This window comes from Mycteria americana, chromosome 3, assembly GCF_035582795.1.
Source record: "Mycteria americana isolate JAX WOST 10 ecotype Jacksonville Zoo and Gardens chromosome 3, USCA_MyAme_1.0, whole genome shotgun sequence".
Classification (NCBI taxonomy): domain Eukaryota; kingdom Metazoa; phylum Chordata; class Aves; order Ciconiiformes; family Ciconiidae; genus Mycteria; species Mycteria americana.
The window spans coordinates 97,454,288-97,468,762 of NC_134367.1; the positions used below are offsets into that span (position 1 = coordinate 97,454,288).

At 50.9% G+C, this 14,475-nt stretch overlaps 1 long non-coding RNA gene across 1 annotated transcript; it reads right to left on the reverse strand.

Moving 5' to 3' along the window:
• Window positions 1-955: 955 nt before the first annotated feature.
• Window positions 956-11,390, reverse strand: LOC142407116 (uncharacterized). The gene is made up of 3 exons (XR_012774810.1): window positions 11,045-11,390; window positions 9,836-10,453; window positions 956-8,668 (listed from the first exon to the last, which is right to left on the reverse strand). It is a non-coding gene; the product is annotated as an uncharacterized LOC142407116 (long non-coding RNA).
• Window positions 11,391-14,475: the final 3,085 nt, after the last annotated feature.

The following is a 14,475-nucleotide window of genomic DNA, read 5'->3' on the forward strand; positions in this document are numbered from 1 at the left end:
AAGCTGACGTGCCTGGCCCACGAGCCGTGGTGACACCTTTAAATCAGCAGGGGATATATAACGGCCACCAGGAAGACTGGGGAACAGCACCCTGCCAGCTGCAGTTAGTGCCTGAGGGGTGCTAAGGGGCCCGCAAAACAAAAGCCCAAGGCTTGTCTCCAAGCTGGCCATAGTCCATGTGTGAGTGGGAGAGTATGTCTTCACATCTGAAGACCTGAGCCAAAAGCCAGAGCAATATACTCTGTGAGTGATGCCGCTGAGTCAAAAGGAAATGACCCACTCTCCTAGACAGCACTGCAGGAACTGCTGCAGGGATAGAGTCATACACATGCACGATCAGGCAAGGCACTCTGTAACTGAAAGCATCTGCAAACCCGCTCCGCAGCAGGGGCTCAGCCAAGCCATGCCCGGCGAGGGCAGCAAGCAAGGCTTGGAGAGCCAATGGGTCAGGAAGGAGGGCGCAGCCCGCCCTGACAGCGGCTCTCTGCCGAGAACCGGCGAGAGGAGCCTTGCTCATCCCTTAACCCAGGCAGGGAGACACCTTCCCCCTGCCAAAAAAAAGCTCTCCCGGGGCCTCTGGCCCGCTCTCCTCCGTCGCTGCGGGCCGAGGGCCGACACCCCGCCCGCCCGGCGGGCCCTTCCCCTCAGCGGGGCTCCTCGGCCCGGCTCCCGAGGCGGCGCCGGCCTGCGCCCGGCAGGGGGCAGCAGCGGCGCGCGCACCAACGGCCGGCCGGGCCCGCGCAACGGCCCTAACGGCCGGCGGGGCGCGGCCTCCCGCCCCGGCCTCTGCCCGCCCCGGGGCCTGCCGGCTCCCGCCGGGCACCCCGCACCCCTGGGGGAGCAGCCGTCTCGCTTGGCGGCGGGGCGACGCGGCGTCGGCCTGGCGCGGCGAGGAGGGGGGCTGTGCCCTGAGGCGGCTCGGAGCAGAGGCAGCGGCAGCCGCCCAGCATCACCCGGGTGTCCGCAGGGGGCTCTGGAGCCCCCCAGCCCTCGCCTCCTGCCCAGCACCGTGACCTCCAAACAGGGCCACCTGAAGGAACCCCGTGCTCGACTACAACAGCACCGGTGCCCGTTTTAGAGCACGTAGCGACCAAAACCATCTCAGTCCCCTTCTCCCCTGGTGGGGAAGGAGTATCTCCGGGTTTCCTGTCATTACGGTAGGGCGGTGGCATTGAGCTTAAGGGGAGCGCGGCCTCGGCCGCCTCCTCGCTTTACCCCAAGGCCTTAGCCAAACACACCAATCCAAGGTTCGGGTTTATGGTTGCCTTCACACACCCTTTTCTGAGCTTCCCTCGCTTCGGTGCAATCCCTTCTTGTAACAGTTGAGACATCGAGGCCAGTTGCAAGACTGCGTGTGCAAGTCCCTGCCAAGATTTTCCCATTGTCACAGCTCACTGAGTTCCTTCCCCTTCCTCCACCCACCAAATCCTGCTGGGTTACTGGAAACACTGCAGTCCTAATGTACCAGTGACTTCAGGCCACCTATGGCAGAAAGGGATTTTTCCAGGAAAGGCACTTAAGCAAATCACAGTCATTCCCGACTTCTTTGCCACTTGCAACTGCTTCTTCTTGCAACTTACTGAAAAGGGGTGATAACCTATTTTGACACCATAAGCTACTAGAGAGGGGAGAAAGAAAGGGGGGGGGGGGCGGAAGTTAGGTGAATCTGTGTTCTCCAAGCCCTGGGACACAGCCAAGCTGGCCAACCTGGTCCATATAAAACTCACTCCAGTCGCTAACTCCATCACTTCTGTATTGACCAGCTAGCAGGTGTTCAGATTGCCTACAGAGTGTCTCCTCCTCCCCCGAAACCTTAGGAAATTTGGGGGGAGGGGATCAACAAAAAAACAAAACAAAAAAAAGAAAACAAAAATCCCAGGGAAACAATATTGTCTAAGACTCAGAACAAGGCCGTAAGAATCAAAATTTCTGTATTACAGGGTGAGCTTTCATTTTCCAAATCCTTGGTCACGTTTCTTAATCTCTCTGAGCCTCATAATTTTCAATATAGCAGCATCCTACCCACCTGTGCTGTGGCTGGAGCATTCTGATGAAGGTCACTATGTAGGCAGGCACTTTAATTATATGTGTTTAAAGTGACAATTAGATCTTTTTATGATCGTGACCTGAAGGAAAATCAGACTGCTGGTGAACTAGAGGCAGAGAACACTCCATTAAGGAAGGCAAGGAAGGCAGCGTCTGCCTTCTGAAGACTGTGAGGTTCTTGTTCTCTTTCTTAAGGCTCGATTATTCTGTAGTTCTGCAAAAGCCAACTCGCTTTTAAATGCCTTAGCTCCCCAAACTGCAAAATGGAGGAAAATGCCTATTGCACAGGAGCAAGGTGAGATTTATTTAAATAAATAACACTGGCAAGGTTCTTGGAACTTGCCAGATAAAGCATGTCACGTAAGAACAGAGAACAAAGTAAATATGGCCGATAGCTTTGTTGTGAAGGAAGTAGCAAATATCTTTGTCTTTATGACACTGAGAAATATAAGGAATGAGCAGCCTCTTTTTACACTGTGCCTTGCATTTCCTTGCTGAACATTCCCTGCTAGATATCTAATTTGCTACTGAATAGAACTCAGAAGGACTCACGCGTTATTTTCCTAGCACATCAGACACAACCCTACAGAGAGTGAAATGCAAACAGAGAAACAACCAGAAGCTTTCTTGTACCATCAAAGATGTAGGAAAAGGAGCAAGGAAAGATGGCAAACCACAAAGTTCGCCCAACAGAGAGGCCAAAACAGGTGAGAGAAGCATCAAAAGCAGCCACAGGCATCTGAGAGGAAAGCACAAGTGAGTGGGAGGAAGACAATGCAATAATACAAAAATAAAGCCCCTGGCCCATTTGGGCACGTTCAGATTAAAGGGCAGGGGCCAGCCAGACTGACAACTATCTCGGAGCTCTTCCACAAGGAGCAAGGCATTGGGTGCTTTTTGTATATAATGGAAAGGCTTTAGGCACTTCTGTTCATGCCAACTCCCTTTATTACTTGTTCCTCAGTGAACTAGAATCTTCCCCCCACGATGGCTTTCCCCAGCAGCCTTACCTGAACCCTTTGGGCAAGTGCTGCTTTCTTCTGCCCACAACAGCAGTGAAAGACAACACCCACCACACACACACCACCATTGCGGGCCCCACCAGACCTACCAAGGTACAAAATCTGCTGGAGCAACACTAAGGACTTCCTTGTTTTGGCCATTCTGAGGGCAAAAGTCACAGGGTTTTAGTCACATCTCAAGTGCACTCTTTACCCAGCCGACCCCCCCGCTGACCTAATGCATGAGAACCGTTAAGCAATGCTGGCCAGCTGCGTTGTATCTTCACAACCATAAGAGCACACAGCAAGCCAGCTCAGTACGGTACTGTAGTGGTGCGAACCAGAAAGGCAGCTAGGAAATCTCCCTTCTCTCCACGACTCCATCAAACATATAGACATGGGAATATGCTGACATGCTTTTTAATGGCTTTTAAAACATTCAGTTCTTGCCCCACAATTCGGAGCCCTCTGCATGCCAGTAGCATAGCACACGCAGTGTAACACAGCCCAGCAAAACCTGGCTGTGGTGTATGTGGACTCAAAGCCCCTACCTCCGTCTAAAACTTTTCTACAAGAAGTCATCTTCACAGCCCCACTCATCACCCCTAAGTAAATTCTGCTCCAGGTTTAGCATCCTCTGTGCACTGCTGGAACCTCAGGACTCTTCCGTGTCTAGGAAGACCTTTGGTTTCTTTAAGGGTTTGCACTCACAGTGTAAGAGCAGGCCCTGCAGTTGCCCTTTTCTCCAACGTATTTGTAAGCTATGGAACTGGACTGGTGGGAGCCCCTGGACGCCACACTCTGATGGCTGGGAGAAGTACAGCAACCCAGGAAACGTGGGAAAAGCTGATACCACCTCAGGCTTTTTATTGCCTCCAGGTAGTTAGGGTGTGATCCAGCCCCATCCTGCTTGGAGAATCTCCAGCCAAACTGTCCACTGATCTTTAATGAGATGCACGAGGCAGAAAAGACACAGCCCGGTGCCCCCTACAAGCTCGGCTCGCCAGGTTGATGCTTTTGGTGTAAAATGATGGGAAGAGCCTCAGTGTCAGAGCTGTAGTATCTCCTGGCTCAAAGATTCACTAGGGAATCCTGGTCCCTTTGCTTTCCTAGATCTGAGGAGCTTGGCTTGACTCCAGAGAGATTAAAGGTGCTGAACTGGGAGGGAGGGGAGGATCCTGCCATTAATAAAGGACCAGTTGCAAGTCTGGGGAAGGAGTCTATTCCATTATTAAGTTATCTCCATTCCCTCTGGGAAGCCTTTGACCTGGAGGAAGGGTCTGAGTTCAATGTCATTCTTCAGGCAGGTAATTAAGCAGGAGGCTGGTGGAGGAAGCAATCTCTTCAATCTCTCCTTCCTGCTCCTGTCTCCATAGACTTCTTGCACCATGAAACAGAAGTCCTTACCTGTGCACAACCCTTACCTATTGCCAAGTGTTGGGAAAGCAGTGACTTGAGGAACTGTTATGAAAAGGTCACTGAACTGCTAAAATCTGACAGCATCTCCATCACATCCAAACCACGGCAGCCAGTTTGCTCTCTGCACCTCCTTCCACAGCTACAACAAAAAGTGGGCAGCCCAGCAGCTGATGCTTGCAACTTGGAGTAATTGAAATTGCACAGGACCCAATTCCAACCCCGCTATTGTGCAAGTCTGGGAAAGGCACCAATTCTCCCTGTGTTCTCCCCCCTGCCTCCTGAGTGAAACAAAACACCCATCAAGCAGCAGGCTGGCTTGTCTGAATGAATTAATAGCTGTAAAACAACCTGAGTTCCACACAGGTCCATCAAAGCCATTATGAGGAGTCTGACACAGGCTATCACCCGCTCCTTCAGAAACAAGGGGCAAAAAGAGGCTACATCAGGCAACTGCAGAATGACCTAGCCTCAGGGAGAGATTTGATATCATGCAGATACCTAACAGTAACATTTATCCATCAGGACTGACATAAACTAGACTTGAACCAGGCAATCTGGAGTTTCATAGCCACGCTCTTAGCTCCTAAGGCTCAGAGCCTTGAAAGATTTAAGCATCTAAATAACATCAGCTGCCTGAAACCTAAATACCTTTGAAGAGCAGGGCCTCAGGATTAGCCTGCTAACCAGAAGAGCCTAACTTCATGCCACTGGGAACACCAGCCCTGATGTCTCACCTGATACTTGCGAAGAGGCAATTGAGGATTGAGAACCCACCTAGTTAATTAAAGCAGCATAGTATCTTGCTTCTTAATAGAGAGATATAATCAATGTTAATCTTCTGGGTGTGCTACTAAATATCCAAAGGGGATGTTTGTTTTGCAATTTCCCTCTTCCTTAATGGCAGCTTTTCCCTACCCTGCACAATCAGTCACCCTGCAATTCACAGCTATAAATACTTTGGCTTGCTTGATAGCTGTAGCATTTCAGTGTCTTTCACCTCAAGCTTCAGCTCATCCATTATCCACTGCTCCTTTGGGGCAGAGCTTCTGAGATGATCTCCTCCTGTTAAGCTACACAGGCTGTGAGCTCTGTGTAGACTTTTCCTCAAGCTCTGGATGCCAAGCTGATCCACGCCAGGTACCTGAAGGAGTAGTATCAAAGGAGAGCAAGTTCCTGCCTTGGGCAACTCAAAGATACAAGCCGTTTGCCTGAACCACCAGAGACAGCAGAGATGTCCATCTCTGACTGAAGAAGATGGATTAGACTGGGAGGCAGGGTAGACTGAAGAGGGGAATAGAGAAGGAAAGGGACAGGAGGGGCAGTCAGGAGAAGAGCAGGGGGAAGCACAAGGCAGGGGAAAGCTTAAGCAACAGGCAGCGGGGGAGAGCCAGGATGTCTAGGGAGAAATAGGGTTTGAAACAAAGGCATGGGCTGACTGACAGAGTGGGCATGGCTTAGAGTCAGAGACAAAGGCTAGCTGAGGAGACAATGTATGTGGAAGTGTGGAGATCATGTGAAAGAAGATGAAGACAGTTGTGAATTTGGATGGAAAATCTAGTTATGGATAAACTTAGGTTCCTTCCTGACAAGTCCTAGCTATAGAGGCAGTTTTGGAGTTGCTATACAGTGGGCTTAGCAAGGGCCTAAGAAAATCAATGGCTTTTTACAATGGGGCTTGAGAAATCTCTGACATGATGTCTGGAGAGGACATGTCTAACATGACTGGAGAGGATGAAACCTTGTAACCTGGAGACTCTTCCTAGGCATGAAGTCTAGGAGGCTTGGGGGTAGTTGGTGAGTAAACAGCAGCAGAAGGTGGCATTAGTATTTCTGGAGAAAGAAGAGCAGAAAGGGTGTGCAGAGAATATGAATGGATTGAAGGAAAAGCAATGCTGGTACCATTGTTCCTAGCCCCTTGGCAACCACGTGCAAGTGCCTTAGATGAAGCTGGCTTTGCTGCAGGCTTTACAGCTAATGCCATTTTAAGTTCTGACATGTCACTAATGGAGAAAGATTTAACATGTATTTATTCAATGTCACTAAAAATACTCCATCAGTTGTGGAGGAAGGAGGATAGGGCTGATCCATGGGGGAGGGTGGGGAGGACCTGCACTTTTGTAAGGACTGAAATGTGATGCTTACAAGCAGGATTTGGAAAGGTGCTCTCCCAGTAACTGCTGAGTGTCCTCTGCCATGAAAACCTGCTGTCAAGTGTCATGTCAAATCAGGGATATTGCGGGCAGAGGCCGAGAGAGACCCTTCTCCTAAGTGCAGCCTGATGGAGGGAAAGTAATTGCACTGCTATGGCATTGCCTGAACCTGGCAGGTTCTCAGTGGAAACAAATACTGTTTCCCTGGTAATGAACGAAAGGTTTAATCTGATTTCACTCCAGGTGAGTATGTTCAGTACAGCGAGTCCCTTTGCCACTGTTAACACTCATTGTGTTAGCCATGAGTGGTAATCTGGCAGGTTTTAATCTGTTTCACAAAGTCTGGGGCAGTAGGTCAGCTGAGAGGACAGCTGGGTGCATCACTCTCTTCCCCCTTCTCGGGCATGGTGCAAAGCCAGGTCACTGGCTCCTACCTTGTGCCTCTCCCTTGTCTCTGCATGGGGAGGCTTGGATCTGCAGTGAGGGGTGGCAGAGGGCCTTCTCTCTTCTTGCCCCAGAGCTGGATGCAGCCTTGATGCACAGACTGTGCAGGCTGTTCAGATCTGCAGCTACTTCCACATTGCGTGACCTGGAAGGTGGGCGACCCACTGGGCAGGGGACCACAGCTCCCTGTGCTCCCTTGGTAAACCTGCCCCTGCCTTCCCTGGAATAATGGAAAGAGCATTTAATACTTCCTGGGCCAGGAGTGACCATGATGTCCTGACTCCTCCAACCCAGCTGGGCTTTTGGTCAGTAAATCGTAAAGTAATAGGAGGCTTCTCTGTCCACAATTATGCAGCTCTGTCCCTATGCTTGCTAATTAGAGATGGGCTGACATAAAATGCTAAGATTCAAGCCTCCATGAGCACCAAGGGAACTCGAATCCAGATTAGACAGTGCTTGGATGCTTTGGTGATTGGCACCTTAGAAATTACATAGATAGAGAGAGCGCAGTGGAAATAGATGGGACTTTGCAGCTTTGGCTCTTCTCTGCTAGTTATAATTATTTAAGATGATGTTTCACATCACATTCAAGCTCCTGTGCAGATAGCAGAGGCAGAGAACAAGAGATCTCAGCCACCTAGGAGAGGATTATGTGGATATGACAATGTTCAAACCCACTGGGCTCTGCCACGCTGCATTATTTAAGCCCAGTAACCAAATTTAGTAACCAGCCCCTGAGGCGCTGAGAGAAAAACACAGCTTCCAGAGCTCGTTCCCTGCAGTCCTGTCAGCTTCCTCCCTTAAAGGAGCCACCGGCTTTTCTCCTCCACTCTTGGCCCCACCAGCCAGGCCTGACCTCCCACATTGCTCCCACGGCTTTTGCTGCGTGTCCTTTGCACAGGTGTAATGTGTGACCCAGGCACAAGCCGTCACACACAGTGTGAAGCCATGGGAGTCCAGCACAGAGTTACCCACGTGGGGAGAACAAGAGCCATTCCAGCTCCAGGCTTTCAGGGGCTTGCATCTGTGCAGCGAGGTGTGAGCTCAGGTAGAGACAGGCCAACACACAGCCTGGCTGGACTACTGGCTGTTCTGCAGCCGTAGCTCTGTATTAGACACCCATGTGTGCTCAGGCTGCTAACGCTCTCCACTCTGCCCGGACCAGGCTCTCACCTTCCTGCCAAATCTATGCATGAATGTGCCTGCTGGTAAAGTGTGTGGACAGAAGCAATTCTGGACATACAGACAGGCTCAAACTTGTGCTTGGGTGAAGATCTCTCCTTGCCTCCCTTGCCCACCAAGCGCTGCAGCTGATGGGAGGAGGTAGGTCCAGCTCTATCTCCCGCTGGCTCTAGCCTTCCCTCAACAGCAGACCTTTGTCACTGCTCCACAATGTCACAATGCCAAACGATGGCACTTGTTAACCGATTTTCAAAAGGATTATGGCAAAGGGAGCCTGGGAGGCTTGGGCAGACCCTCTTTGCTGGCACCTCAGACTGTTGGTCATCTGGCTTGTGTTCAGCGAGCAGGTGCTATGCTGTGCCATAGCAGGCCCTTGTCTCCCCAGTAAGATGGGAGTGCCCAAGTCCCTGTACATGGCCAAGCTCTCTGGAGCGATGTGTGGGAAGGAGAGATGGAACAGAGTGAATATTTAACCAGCACTGTGTCAAATGCAAACACATGTCTACTGTGACGTTTGTGATCACAGGGCACTGATCTTGTACATACATTTGAGGCAACGCAGCTTAACTCCCCGCTGATTCTGACAAAGCTGGCTTGAGAGACCCAGAATTTACCTTGGCATGTGAAGAGGTCATTTCAGTAAAACCCAAGCTCAGCCTCAGGGAGCCACAAAATAGTGCTGAGACCTGCTGGTACTGTAGGTGACTCCCGCCACCACGGCTATTAACTGCAAGGCGTGTCCTCTCCACGGCGGCGATCGGACGCCACAGCCTCTTAAAACTGTCTGCCGTCTCTTGGTTCCCTCCCTGGCCTTCCGCCCAGAGCCCCGGAGGCAGCGAGTCGGAGACTGGTGTTTACAAACACAGCCTTTTAAACCTTGTGTGGAATGAGAAAAAGGAGCAAGCCCAGCTGAAGGGCCCTGGGAGGAGCAGATCTCATCGGAGCTCACTGGGAACGTCTTCCTGAGCCACCTCTCTTGACCTAGATGAGCCACGGCTGAGCTGCCAGGACAAGGAAAGATGGCAGGCCAGCAGCGAGGGGGCTCTCTAGGCAGTCAGGGCTCCTGCCAGATCTACCTCACACAAGCTGGGCCTCTTTGGTGGCTACCGTGCCAGGGAGCATACAGCAAGCCTGATGATAAAGGCCAGCTCTGCAAGGAAAGAAAGACCTTGGGGCTGCACAGACAGTTATCAGCTAGTCCACAGGCCATCAAATCTCTACCATCCTGTGCCATTCCCAGATGCTGAACTGTGGGTATTCAGGATTGATCGGGCTTTCTAACTTCTTTGTTGTTGTTTTTGCAATACTCAGCCTGACCAAACTCAAAGATGGGTTATTTATCACATACCTCCAATGCCATGACACATACAGCCTGTTGCACCAGTGCCCCTAAAGCCACCCCTACCCCCCAGCCATTTTATCTGTAAACCACAGGCTCCTTCCCAGTCCTGCTATTGTTCCAGTGACCACCAGAGCTGATACCAGCATTGGCCTCTGGTGGCTGGTCCTGGCAAGCAGGCGACACTCAGCATAAATGGAATTCTTCTCCCTCCCTGAGCCCCTATGCCCAGTCAGCTCTTCCCTCCACCACACCAATCCCCACCAAGGTGCTGCAGGTCTGTGCCAGCGAGGACGGCAGTAGTGGCTGTCATGCAGGCATCGGTCCTCGGAGAGCTGTCCTCATCCAACACATTTCCCCCAGGACACCAAAAGCCTGTCAGCTGCTGGCTGGCTCCTGCTGCGCAGCGCTGGGTGTGACACCCGAGAGCGGGGTGATTTTCTGTGAAGCCAATTTACTCGAGTCCTTTCTGAGGTCTTGTCTCAAGGGGGAAATTCTCCAGCGTTGCTGTTGTGGGAGAAGTTATTCTGCAATAACTTTTAAAATAGCTGCCCATGGGGACACAATATGCTGGAAAAACAGTCATTTCATTCTGGTGTGATCACTCCAATTCGTGAGCCCGGCTCTTTCCCCTCCCTCCATCCGCTGGAAATTAGCTGGCTTGATTCAGCTTTAAGGATTGCAGGCAAGGATTTGAGGGCCGTGGTTTGGCCTGCGATAGGACAGCCGCCCAGCTCTACGGGCTGGTGTGCTCTCCTCGCTGCTTCAAAACAAAGGGCAAAGCGTGCAAATGTGCAAAGCTAGCGTGTAGCCTGCTCTTGGGAAAAGATGTGACTCCTCAGCCTTCTCTAGGGACCGGCATGGAAACCGAGCTGTGAAAATAAAAATAACGGTCCTTGGTGAGACCACAGCAAAGACTTCCAGCAGCTGTGACTAACATTAAACCGCTTGGCAAAGGGCTTCTCGCTCTCGCTCTCTCTGCCTCTCCCACTCTCCGGGAACCTCAGAAAGGGCATAACTGGAATCCCTGTCTGGGGAAGGGGAGGATGAAGAACACGTAGACACCCAGCCTGGGATTTCCTACAGCTATTGCTCGTACCAGGCAGACAAGGGCCACGTGCAGCAGCTCCGAAAGCAACTCACAGGAAGAGAAAGCCATGAGATTGTTTGTGTGAAATAAATATACACAGCAGGGCTGGCTGAGGGCAGCCCAGACCTCTGTTTCCTTAGATGTGGAAGCAAGGCCCGGGGTTTTGCCAGCAGCCTGCCGCCACCCAGCCTGCTCTCTTGTGCTGGCGGGGATGCGTCTGCAGCAGCAACCTGGACGGCAGAGGAGATTTTCAGGACGGGTTGCTTGGCAGGGAGGGAAGGGGCGAGTGGGTGTGGAAGAGGACAAACCTGTAACGTTCCTCAACTGCGGCGCAGAAACGGGCCTCAGGTTTCCTCCTAGGGCTCAAACTCACCTTGGCAGAGCTCCTATCAGCGCTCAGCCGCGCACTTGCGCAGGCGAGGAGCCAGCCCTGCCTGGTGCACTGGGCCCTTCCTGGGACTGCAGGCTCCATTCTCCTTCTGCCCTCGGCTGACGCAGTTACAGCCTTCCTCAGGGCTGGCCCGGCTGCGGCTGAACGCCGCAGGAGGCACGTGGATGCAGCAGAGCCACAGACATAGGCTGTGCTCTGGCACAGGCAGGCCGAGGCAGTCGCCTGGGGGGGAAACTCCTTGGGGGCTAGAAATCTGCTGACTGCCTCTACACAGAAGCAGGCTCAGGAGAGAAACCCCTCGTAGAGCAGTTGAGATCTGTCCGGTCTCCTCTACGCCACAGAGTGTGTGCCACTGGAGTAACACCCTTCTCATCAGACGAGTACCCCGGCCGTGGCCCATCATGAGCTGCCGAGCAGCAGCCTTCCTTCCCAGCCAGACCATCCTCTCCACAGCGCTAACCTCCCTGAGGAGGGGGGAGCAGGGCCGCAGCACTTCTAAAGCAGTCTGCCCCGCAAACCGTGGCCCCAATATTGTTTGCACTGAAGTCTAAAAGCAGGAAGAAGATCGGTCTTTTTGCTTTTTTTCCAGGCAGTCAGTAAGTAACCTCTGGGACCCGGCTGCTTACGAGACATGGAGAGAAAATTTCTAAAAGACAGCGATAAAGAGGACGTGGGTGCAGGGGGAGGAGGAAGGCGGGGAGGGGGAGAGGAGGGATACGTATGTCACAGCTTACCTCAGAGCCAGAATTAGAAGCTGGGTAAAAAAAATAAAATCACAGCAGGAAATAATGTGTGGCTTAAAATAGCAACATCAAATGGGAGTGAGAATGGGGAGTGGGTGGCATTTGAGGTTGCTGCTCTGTTCCTCCCTCAATGGCAGGGTGATTAATATGTCTACGCTACTTGTGTTTATGTAACAAAGGGCACTGAAGGCCAAAGCTGTATTTTCACTAACACTGCAGGGGAGTCTGTGAATCTTTTCTTCCCCCCATAGCATTAAGTGAGAGGATCTGCACTCGCGCTTCCTGCCCCAGAAACAAACAAAAAAAATTAAAAAAAAAATCCATGCTTCAGCACTGCACACGCAGTTACATTTCCACGGCTTGGCAGGGCGGCGTAGAGACCTTTAAGGCTTTGAAGGCATTCTTCTGTCTTTCATGGCTCCCCACAGAAAAAGCCTGTTCCCAGAGCACACCTGTAAATGTAGTCTGGTTGACTCTGGCTGGAGGCTGCGCTGTAATAGCAGGCAAGGTACCACTGCATGTTACTACACATTTTCATGCTCATTCTCTATATTTGCAGTGAATCATAGATCTCTGAGACGGGTCATGCAGTCCATTTCCTTGCCAGCGCAGGATTGTTCCCAGCCATATACTTAATTCCTCACGTTTCTCTTGGGAAGACAGTGATTCAGACTGATCAGTCTTTTCTCTACGCACCTTGTATCCTGAGAACTGCATTAAAGACTGGCAAGCACTCGCGTGTTTGGTAAGGAAGGGATATTTCTCTTGGGTGCATCAAGAAATATTCAGCCCACTGCATCACTGTTCACTGATGACGCTGAAGTTACCTAGCAAAGCGGCTGAGAGAGGTATAGCACTTGTTTTTTGGACTGCTATGATCTCCTCCGGGCTAATAAGCAGAACAGGCCTGCTCTGAACTTGCAGAGAAAGGTGGGAAAGCATCCCAAGCGAGCCCCAGGGGGTGCGGGAAGCTTGCATCTCAGTTGGTCACACTCAGTACCTCCCGCTCGTCTGAAAGGCGGTGTGCTGCTACAGCTCACCCCCTCAGTGCTTGGTCCCCTCAGACAGCAAAGACAAGAGCGAAGACTTCCCTTCAACTGCACACGCAGCATAAGCCTGCACCCCCTCACAGTCACTTCTCCTATCAAAATATCTGTTTGCAAATATCTGTACATGCAAATAGCATAAGACCAAGTTTGTCGTGTGATAAAAACCTGCTGTGCGGGCCTGATTCTGATACTCTCTAACATCAGCAAATATCTTTGACTTAAGTCAGGCCGTGCTGCTGTCAGAGGAAGGAGAATCTGGCCCAGATCTGATGCAAATCTTCCCACAGGCAAGCAGAGCAGCACGATTTGTTTAAACATGGCATGCTGGTGGCTGCAGACAGAGATCACTCCCAGCAACTCCATCAACATGTATAATACCCTGCTAGTTAAATCCAGCCGTGGTAAATATCTCCACCATGTTATCCCTCCAAGCAAATATAGTACCTGTATGGAAGAAATTCCTCAGAACATTTCCTGTCTGGAGCTGAAGCTTGCCAGGGACTGAATTTCCTGTGAGGCTACAGTTGGGAATGCAAAGCAAAGAAGCTAATAAGAAAATGAGATGATACATATTTGAACCTGTTTTACACAGATCCTCCACAGCAAGCACGTTTCCCCCCCGCCTAGTTTAAATAAAAATGAAGCACTTCGATTTTCAAATATCAGCTGGGTTATTTTTCATTAGTAATTCTTATTTTTACCCCACTGCCTCCCTTTCTGCCTATTTTTTTCCAGCTGCAATTCTGTGACTTACACATCCTGAAAATGAAAGAGGTTGTTTTTGCCAATAGCAAAGTGCTATGCATCCTTTCAGCCATCTGGAAATGGATTTTTTATTCTTCCCCTCTCCCAGCCACACACGCACGTGCACACACACAACCAAGTCTTTGTCTCTTGGAATCATTTCCCGCACCAAAGCTGATGGCCATGAAAAGAATGCAATAAAAATGTTCCACAGGCTTTAAGAGGCCGAGACAGAATAAACAGGGCAAGTTCCTGGGCACTTGTTCTCATCCAAACTGCCACCTCACGAGGAAGTGATGAATGCAATGGAGCGTATGGTTCAGTGGTTAGAGATTAAGAGAGGTAGTTAAGGCTCCTGTGGTTTTATGTCCTGGCTCTGCTGCAAATCTCCTTTGCCACTAAAAGCAAGTTGCCTACCTGCTTAGTGCCTCAGCCCCCCCCAGCTATAAATAGGGATACAGATACTTTCTAACCCCGTGTGATGATCAATGCGTTCGTGTTTGTAACGTGAGCTGAGCCCCAGAGATGAAAGAAGTAATCTAAAGTGAAAATTGCCATGATAGCTCTATGCTGAGACTAATAGAGTCAAGCAGGACAGTCTGGGAGCCAGAGACTAGACTTGATCATCTCTTGCCCAGAGGCAAAATTTAAGTGAGCTATGTCACCATGCTATCCAGATGACTGCAGGTCTGCAAGAGGAGGCAAAGAAGAGCCAGAGCCACACTGACTGGTACAAACATGCTTATGGTGTCCAGCTGAGAATGAGTAACAGCTGCTTGCTCATCATCCTGATTTCTGTCACTACTAGTGTTTCTGAATGCTGAAGTGTCCCAATGCTGTGACTCAGGGCTGTGAGTCATGGGCTGTATGTCTCTAC